The sequence below is a fragment of the Capsicum annuum genome, chromosome 4 (assembly GCF_002878395.1).
Source record: "Capsicum annuum cultivar UCD-10X-F1 chromosome 4, UCD10Xv1.1, whole genome shotgun sequence".
NCBI classification, from domain to species: domain Eukaryota; kingdom Viridiplantae; phylum Streptophyta; class Magnoliopsida; order Solanales; family Solanaceae; genus Capsicum; species Capsicum annuum.
The window spans coordinates 45,329,839-45,338,452 of record NC_061114.1 but is presented as its reverse complement, the minus strand read 5'-3'; the positions used below and the strand labels follow the sequence as shown (position 1 = coordinate 45,338,452).

Sequence of the window (8,614 nt, the reverse complement as noted above, 5' to 3'; positions counted from 1 at the left end):
TTTAGATCATTAATTATTTGAAAAATAACGTAAATATAAATATACACCCTAACTTATCATATTTACACAAATTTTCACCCTTACAAAGTACAAAAATCACAACTAATTATGTATTTTAGTTGGATGTATCGGAAGCTAATTATGTATCTCGACAGACCCAAAATTGAGAAAAATATATCAGAAACTAATTATGTATCTTTACGAATGAAACAATGAATCTTTGTTGGACGTATTATGTATCTGGATAGACCCAAAATCGAAAAAAATGTATCAAAAGCTAATTATATATCTTTACAAAGAAAAAATGTATCTTTATTGGATGTATGGGGAGCTAATTCTGTATCTTGACAGATCCAAAATCAGGATTTTCAATTATTATGCAAAATATCAAAAAAAAAAAAAATTATAATTAAGCTCCAAACTATTGAGATTTAATGTTGTTTGCGCATAACTATTTTCGGCCAAATGTACTACCATTTATAATCATGCAAATCTCATATTAAAATAGTCAATATCTATCATATAAAGCATTATATTATTTAATAATTGAGATATTTCATAATATAATTGATTTCTTCACTATTTTGATTTATCTCTATCTTTGTAAGATAAATTCATTATTATCTTTCTACAACGTTTCATCAATTATAAATATAATTCTTTTATTATCTGTACGTTACTCTTTGATATCAGAAAAGTTCAATTAATTTTATTTACTTATTTTGTTTATCTCAATTCTCCAACATGTATTATTTCATACGTAGTAATCTAATTATTACATATTAGTCATGATATTTTTCCTATAAATAAGACATGTACCCTTGTCTGTTTTTCAAACAAGGATGGCTTTCAAAGTTTTAATTTCACTCTTCATGTTGTGGGCTATAAGTGCTAGTAAGTCTAATTTGTTTTGATCTTATATTTCTAAAAACTGAAGATATTTTGTTTGATTTTGATTTGTTCAAAAGGATCAAAGAAATAATTGAACATAGGTAATAAATTATATGCATGTTTTTAAATTTATATATACATAATATATTTCTTAAGAACAATATTAAGTATCTTATATATTTTTTCATCAAAAGCTATTTATATTTTAAATATCTTGTATTAGATATATGTCATGTTATGTTTATGTGATAATTTAGGGATTTTTCTTTTCATTTGAATGAATTGTTGTCTTCTATTTCCTCTTGAATGAGCCAATTTTTTTTTTATTTTCGTGTTTCATTAATAACCAAACAAAATCAAACCGGTATATGACATGTAATGTTGTATGTGATAATCTAGGGATTTATTTTTTCTTGTTGAACAAATAGTTGTCTTTTATTTTATTTTGAATGAATCGCTTCTTTTATTTTTGTGTTTGATTAATAACCGAACAATTACATCAGATCAAATCGAATCGAACTGGACAAATAATAACCAAACCAATAAATATTATTATTTTTTGTTTGGTTTGGTTTTAATAATTTAAAAATCAATTATACGGATTTGATTTTGATTTTCATCAATAACCGATCCAAATCGACCCATAAATTTACCTATATATGCATATATATGCTTAAACTATTTAATTGTGTCAAGAATTTTCAATTAAAGCCTTGAAGTTATACCACCAGTGTGTTGTTTTCTAAGTTCTTTCTTGTTTCATATATTTGTTTTATCATTAAAAATTTAAAATTATATCTGTTGTTATCTAATGAAACATTATTTTTTATAGGTATTCCATTTGTGGTTGAAGCAAGGAATGTAGCTTTTGTACATTGTAATAATGATGAAGATTGTTTGAACATTTGCAAGGTGGTATGGAGACCATTCTGTTACAATAGGCTGTGCATATGCAACCGGGACTTGTTCTGCTTCAAAGATAAGGATTGTGATCATTTACTACCAAGTTGTCCTTTGCATAAGAGATGCTACTTAAATATTTGTAATTGTGGATGATAAAATAGCACTTCCATAATGAATGTGTTAAAACATGTATGGGGTCTAATCTTGATTTTGAAAATAAATGTTATTTTAATATTACCGGTCGCTTGAATAATCTCGATGATTATGTGATATAGATGAATTGTTACGTAATGATTTGTCACGATCCAAAATTCTCCCAAGTCATGATAATACATGCACCCTTCCTGCTAAGAACCAATTCATATATTAAAATAATTATCATTATTAACTAACGGGACTTAAACATAAGCAGGGATGAATCGTGCTTATGTTTCAACTTTCAATCAATCAAAATATTTTTACTTATATCTTTAGAATTTATTAGATTTTAAAAAAAATTATTTATCTTTTTGGTGGTTTTTTAAAACTTTTTTAAAAAAAAATTCTCATTTATAAATCATAAAATACTATTAATCAATTCCAATAAATTCTAATGAATATAGTGATATGCTATTCAATAAGCAAACGTAAGTGGTGGTTAAGTAAAATCATAAATAATTGATAAATTGTTGTTACAAAAATCAATGTCTATGAAAAGTTACAAGTATTATGACTTCAGTTTTAGCCGTTTTAATCATATGATTTTCCCTCATAAATCAAAGGCCATTAGTGCTGAAATTTATATTATCTTTTGTTCATTAACCTCTAATATAAATAGACCTCAAGTATATTTAATTCACACAATTGGCTTGAATCAACTCCGCAAATATGTAATAATTTATCAAATGCTTGTACTTTGATTTTAGTACTTCATTTCCCCCCTACAAGTAGATACATACTATAGTGAAATACTGTTCAACTTAATTGTACCGAAGCAGTGGTTCGCGAGTAGTTGATGCTATTCCACTTGTTGTTTTTGCTCATTCTTCATCCTACTCTTATCGGTTGAGATGCTTTTGCCTTTAGCAGGCATTAGTTTCAATCTTAATTTTTCTTATTTGTATTATGAACAATATAATAGTGTTTTTATTGAGGTCTATTGAGATGTAAATACTCTCTGAAATGTTTATGTATCATTATCTACTAAAACACTTTTATCTATGTTCCAGGCTTAGCATAGTGATATATAGAATTCTATCTAGCAACTTTCATTTGTTTGTAAAGATAAATAACCGTTTCTTTTTCCTCTGCTTCCTTCTCCATTTTCGTCACCTCCCTTTAAACAAATATTATCTTATAATAGCTCTTTGCTTTTTCTATTTTTTGGCACTCAAGTTTTTTTTTTTCAAAGCATCAAATATATATATATATATATATATATATATATATATATATAGTAGAATCCTAACATGTAATACATTTTTAGTTTTAGCATTCATGTGTTCTTATTGTCTTTTAGTAGAAGAGAGATTGTTATGTAATTTATTTTTTCTATAATGATGAGGTATCTGTTATTATTGTAGATTTAATTTTGTAATTGATATTTATCAGTATTCTATTGCAGTAAGAGTGAATTCTTTTAGTAAAAATTTAAAAAAAAAAAAAAAAGAGTAGGGATCTACAAATAATATGCCATAAACATAATTAAGGAAAAAAAAAAAGCAATCTTTTCATATTAACCTATCGTATGTGGCATACTTAGAGGTCTTCAATACTATTTATTTTTTTTGTGATTTATTTGATATTTTTTTTCTTTAAAATAGATTTAAAATTCTATACAAAATAAATTTGGACCTTTAAAATGGTGCAACTTTAATTATCAGTTTCAAAAACAAAAGTTATGCACATTTACTTAAATAAAATTTTCAACTTTTACTATGTACATTAATAATTTCATGAAGAGCCTTTTTCACTACCCAATTAACTAAGGATACAGTGTATATCATTGGTTTATGAATCATTGATAATATTAGTAAATTCACATTGGGAGTTATAAAATTTTTGAAGTTAAAGAGTTGCCTCACATTATTCAATATGAGCTGTTTAATATCGTCCTAATTTTCTTCATTCGCTTAAATGTTTGGTTTACTCTTGTTTTTGTAATTCATTCACGATTCGTGAATTTGACTCCTTAATCATATTTAGATGAATATTTTCTATTTTTTTTTTCTGTTTTTGTTATTTCAATTTATTGATATTATTTTTTCAAATTTAGTCTTCCTTTTATTTTTAATAGAGCTTTCTCTATGCGACACATATTATAATGCAAGAAGAAAGTTAATTTTCATATTATTTGGAAATATAAATTTAATTGTTGTTGTGCATTTCAAGTTCGCTCTATACACTTTTGGGATATTGATTTTTTCAAAATATAATATTTAAAGTTTTTTAATGAATTGTAGGAATTATTATGAGGTATGATTGAGTAAACCCATGGTAAATACATATTCATGCAAGTTTATAGTTATCTTATTTCTTTTAGTTACATCCCTTTATTATCCTAATCACAAACTTTTTTTTCCGTCAACATGTTGTTACTGTTATTTTTCTCTGTGTTAGGATTTTTGCCCTGATTTTTACCAAAATTAAGTTTTTACTTTTTCTTGTAAGGAAAATAAAGTAACCATAAATACTTTCACTTTTCCTGAAAGAAAAACATAAAACTTTTTTATATTTGACTAACTTCTTTCTTAGATAAAATGTTTTGGAACTCTATAAATAAATGACCCCTTTCTCATAACACAATAACACAATAAAATCCACAATGGAGTTGTTTGAAGAGTTTTATTTAGGGGGAGATTTTCTCCCAATAGGTTTTAAGTTTTTTCAATATTATTTTTATATTGAAAAAATCCTTATTTTTTCTTGTAAGGAAAATAAAAGTAACCATAAATACTTTTACTTTTCCTAAAAGAAAAATATAAAACATTTTCCTATTTGACTAACCTCTTTTTTAGAGGAAAGGTTTTGGAACTCTATAAATAGATGACCCCCTTCTTATATCATAACACAATAACATCCATAATGTAGTTATTTCAGAGTTTTTGTTTAGGAGGAGATTTTCTCCCAATAGGTTTTATGTTTTTCAATATTCATTTTTCATTTTAGGTCGTTTGACCAAATATATTAATAATATAATATTTTTAATATATTTTTCATTTGTCATCTGAATGATCAATATCTTGGTTTGCAAATTTTAAGCTTTCGCATGACGCCCTCTCGATTTTGAACCTAACACTCTGAAACTTAACGTAGAAGTTGAAAGATATTCGTTTCAACTAATGAGAAATTGAAAGGAATCTTTCATGTAGTTGTAGAATATTAGGAGTTTTTATCATTGAGCTTTAAAGATTACTATATAAATATTTTGTTGGGGCTTTTATAATATGCCTTAAGGTACTGCTATATGTTCAGTAAGTTCAACTTTTAATTTAATTTACTTCATTTGAATGATTATTTTCTGCTTTTTATAGGTACTTTCCTTTAAAAAATATTTTGCTAGCCACTAATGAGTGGAACGTCAATAATTTAAAAAAAAAAAATCCAAAGAAATCAGAAAAGTGCATTTTTTTAGTTGAGCGAGTTCTTTTTTACTAGAATTGATTGAAACTTCACGTCTAAAATTAAAACGTCTAGAGAGGCTTCTACTCAATCAATTTTTTCAAGGTTTACTACTCGCACACTTTGCGGATTACTTTCTTTTTTAAGCCATTTTACTTTTAAAAACTACATATTTACAATTAGAAATCAACCACAACTCTTTTTGATTTTTTTGATGAGTTTTTCCTTTTTTATATATCTACAACGATTACAAGGATAACTGAAAGAGGGTTATAGGATGAAAAAATTATTTTATATATATATATATATATATATATATATATATATATATATATTGATATGATACTACATGTGTTTGATATCATTGTATACAATTAGAAAATTTCATTATTAAGTTTCACAATTTACAGTTATGTGATTATTTTTAACATATTATAATAAATTAAAATATATATTTAATAACGTATTTCATGGTCGCTCGAAGCGCGGCTAAGATTCCTAGTATATAATAATAAAGGATAAATTAAATATAAAATTGGTGATGTGGCGCTCTCTAAGACTTGGAAAGTTATTTGTCTTTTTTGAGATTTTTTTGACATTTTTTCTCCTTTAAAATGTGAAAAAATATACTTTAAATTTTTTTAAAATATTAAAGATAGCCTTATTTAATTTCTTTACATCAATGCTATTAATCTCCACTTTTAAAAGCTTTTCGTTACAATGTATATGTCTTTTTATCTTCTAGCAATAAAAAGATATATAATTAAATAACAAAGAATCAATTCTCATAATTCTCATAATTAATTCTCACTCCATGTGATGAATATATAAATTCTGCTAATTGAAGATTGTTGTCGTCAATTTTATGGCTAGCACAGGTACTCATTTTGCTACCACCAATTTTAAAATTTTATTAATTTTCTTTCTAATAGATGCTATTACTTATTTATTTTTTCCCCTATCATTTTATTTTTTCTATTATTTATTTTATATTTTTTTCCTTATTCTTTTGATTTTGTTGGTCGAAGTTGAAAATATTATACTATTGAATTGTGTTTGAAGTTTTTTTTTTTTTTTTTTTTTTGGCTTAAAATGTAAGAAATAAGAATATCAATTGTGTATAGTGTATTAAATTATGACTTCTTTCTAGTCTCACTGGTTTTAATTTTGTACTTCTTTTGCAACTTAATTGATTGATGTGCGTAGTTATATCGTTTGAATATGGAGATATTATTAAGTTGTCTTTAGTTGATATTTCTTGGAATCATGAAAAAATGTTAAATAAATATACCATTACCTTTCTCATTAATCAAAATAGTTTATGAATCTACAAGTTATTTTCTTTTCGACTAAAAAAAGTTTCATCTACAAATTTAATTTCACGTGAAAAAAAAAACTAATATTAGAATAAATCATATATATTGCAGTCTCCATGTTGTGGCAAGTGATCAAAATTTTTCAAGTTGAGATTTTAAGTATTTTCTTTTGAGGATTTCTTTCGTATTCATCATTTGTAATTAGTCGATTTTGTTTATTAGGTTATGCTGATTTTAATTGAAATGATAAACATATTTTCAGGAATATTATTCGGATTACTTGTAAGTGAATTTTGTTTATAAGAATGAAAAAGATTGCAAAAAGAGATTCAAAATAAAGATTTGATGATGGAAGATGAACAACAAAAATATAACAAAAATTATTTATATGTTTATGCAAAGATGGATTTAAATATTCACAATAACTTTAGAAATTATATAAAATGGATTTAAATGTACTCATTTTTTCCCCTTATTTTTTACTTATAAAATAAAATGTCAACCTGTATCTTCATTATTGCATGCTTAATAATGGACATCTGAACAATCTCTGTTTCTTAAGAATTTATTATATAATGAATGTGGTATTTTTGTCATATTTTTTTTTGTAACAATTGTAAAATATTTCCATAACCAACAAAACAACCAATACAAATAAAGAGCCCCTTCCTTTGTGCAGAAAAAGTCTCCAACAAAACAGGAAAACTATCTACCTAAATGTTGTATAAGAAACTTATTTTCGTTATATTATAATAATCATTTATGTGAATTATCGGTCACTAAACTTTTGGGAGGAATTAAACTTTCTTTTGTGCTCTTTTAAATTTTATAAAAGTTTTCATATTATCTTTCAATAATGAACAAATCAAAACTAGAAGAAATTTAAGATTTGTAGTTGTTTTCCTCTAAAAAACAATTGATGATGGAGAAAAAAATGAAGTTGTGCAAAATTCAATAAGATGAAGTGCATGAGGTGAAGTTAGAGCAATATAGTGATGGAGGTGTCACAAAACTACATAAAAATTTAAAGAAATAAGGTCGTACGATTTAAGTTGCATCTTTATTATTAAAGAAAAATATACTCAAGACAAAACGGATAAGATAGTAAAAAAAATCAAAAAGCAAAAGTAGAGAAATAAATATGAGAAGTGAAATAAATAACATATATGGGCAGACAAAATTCTTTCTCCCTTATCAAAGTTTGTTCTTTTTTAATAAAACAATGATTTTTCACTTTTAATAATTTAGAAACTTTAAATGCCTAAAATAATATGCAACCAATTTTATGTTATTTATTTTTATTTCATCTGCTCACGTAAATATTACACTTATATGATATGATTTGATTCTCAAAATAAAAATATGTAAGTTATAATTTTTTTCATGCAGTGGACGGGGTTGCTCCACCCTTAACCAGAGGTCGAGGGTTTGACCCTGGGTATGGAGAAAACTCTGTTGGGAGCGTTGCCACCTTAATGGGCCCTGCAACACGCGATCCAAATTATTCGGGACTCCAATGTGAGCACCGAACACAGGATGAGAAATCCAAAAAAAAAAAAAAAAAGAAACCAAAGAAGATCACAGAAATAAAGGAAAAGGAGAAAAAAGTATAATTCTGCTACTAAATATTACTAATAAAGAGTGGAAAATTAGAAAAAAAAAATTTAAAAAGGTGAAGAAAATAAGAATGGCCAAAAGGTGTAGATTTATTTGTTTTGTATTTTTATTTATTTTGTTTCACATATCTTCTTTGTTTTCTTTTTAAAAAAAAAGTGAAAAAATTGTTGCTTTATTGAAAAAAATTGAATTGTTTTTAAAAAATAATAAAAAGAATATATTAAATATATCAATAGTTATAGACATCATTGTTTGTAAGGATAATAAATTCATTATTTTTATTTTTG

General features: G+C 25.1%; 1 long non-coding RNA gene across 1 annotated transcript; it reads left to right on the top strand.

The window, feature by feature from the left end:
• Window positions 1-808: 808 nt before the first annotated feature.
• On the top strand, window positions 809-2,053 carry LOC124897865. Its single transcript, XR_007054810.1, has 2 exons — window positions 809-894; window positions 1,724-2,053. It is a non-coding gene; the product is annotated as an uncharacterized LOC124897865 (long non-coding RNA).
• Window positions 2,054-8,614: the final 6,561 nt, after the last annotated feature.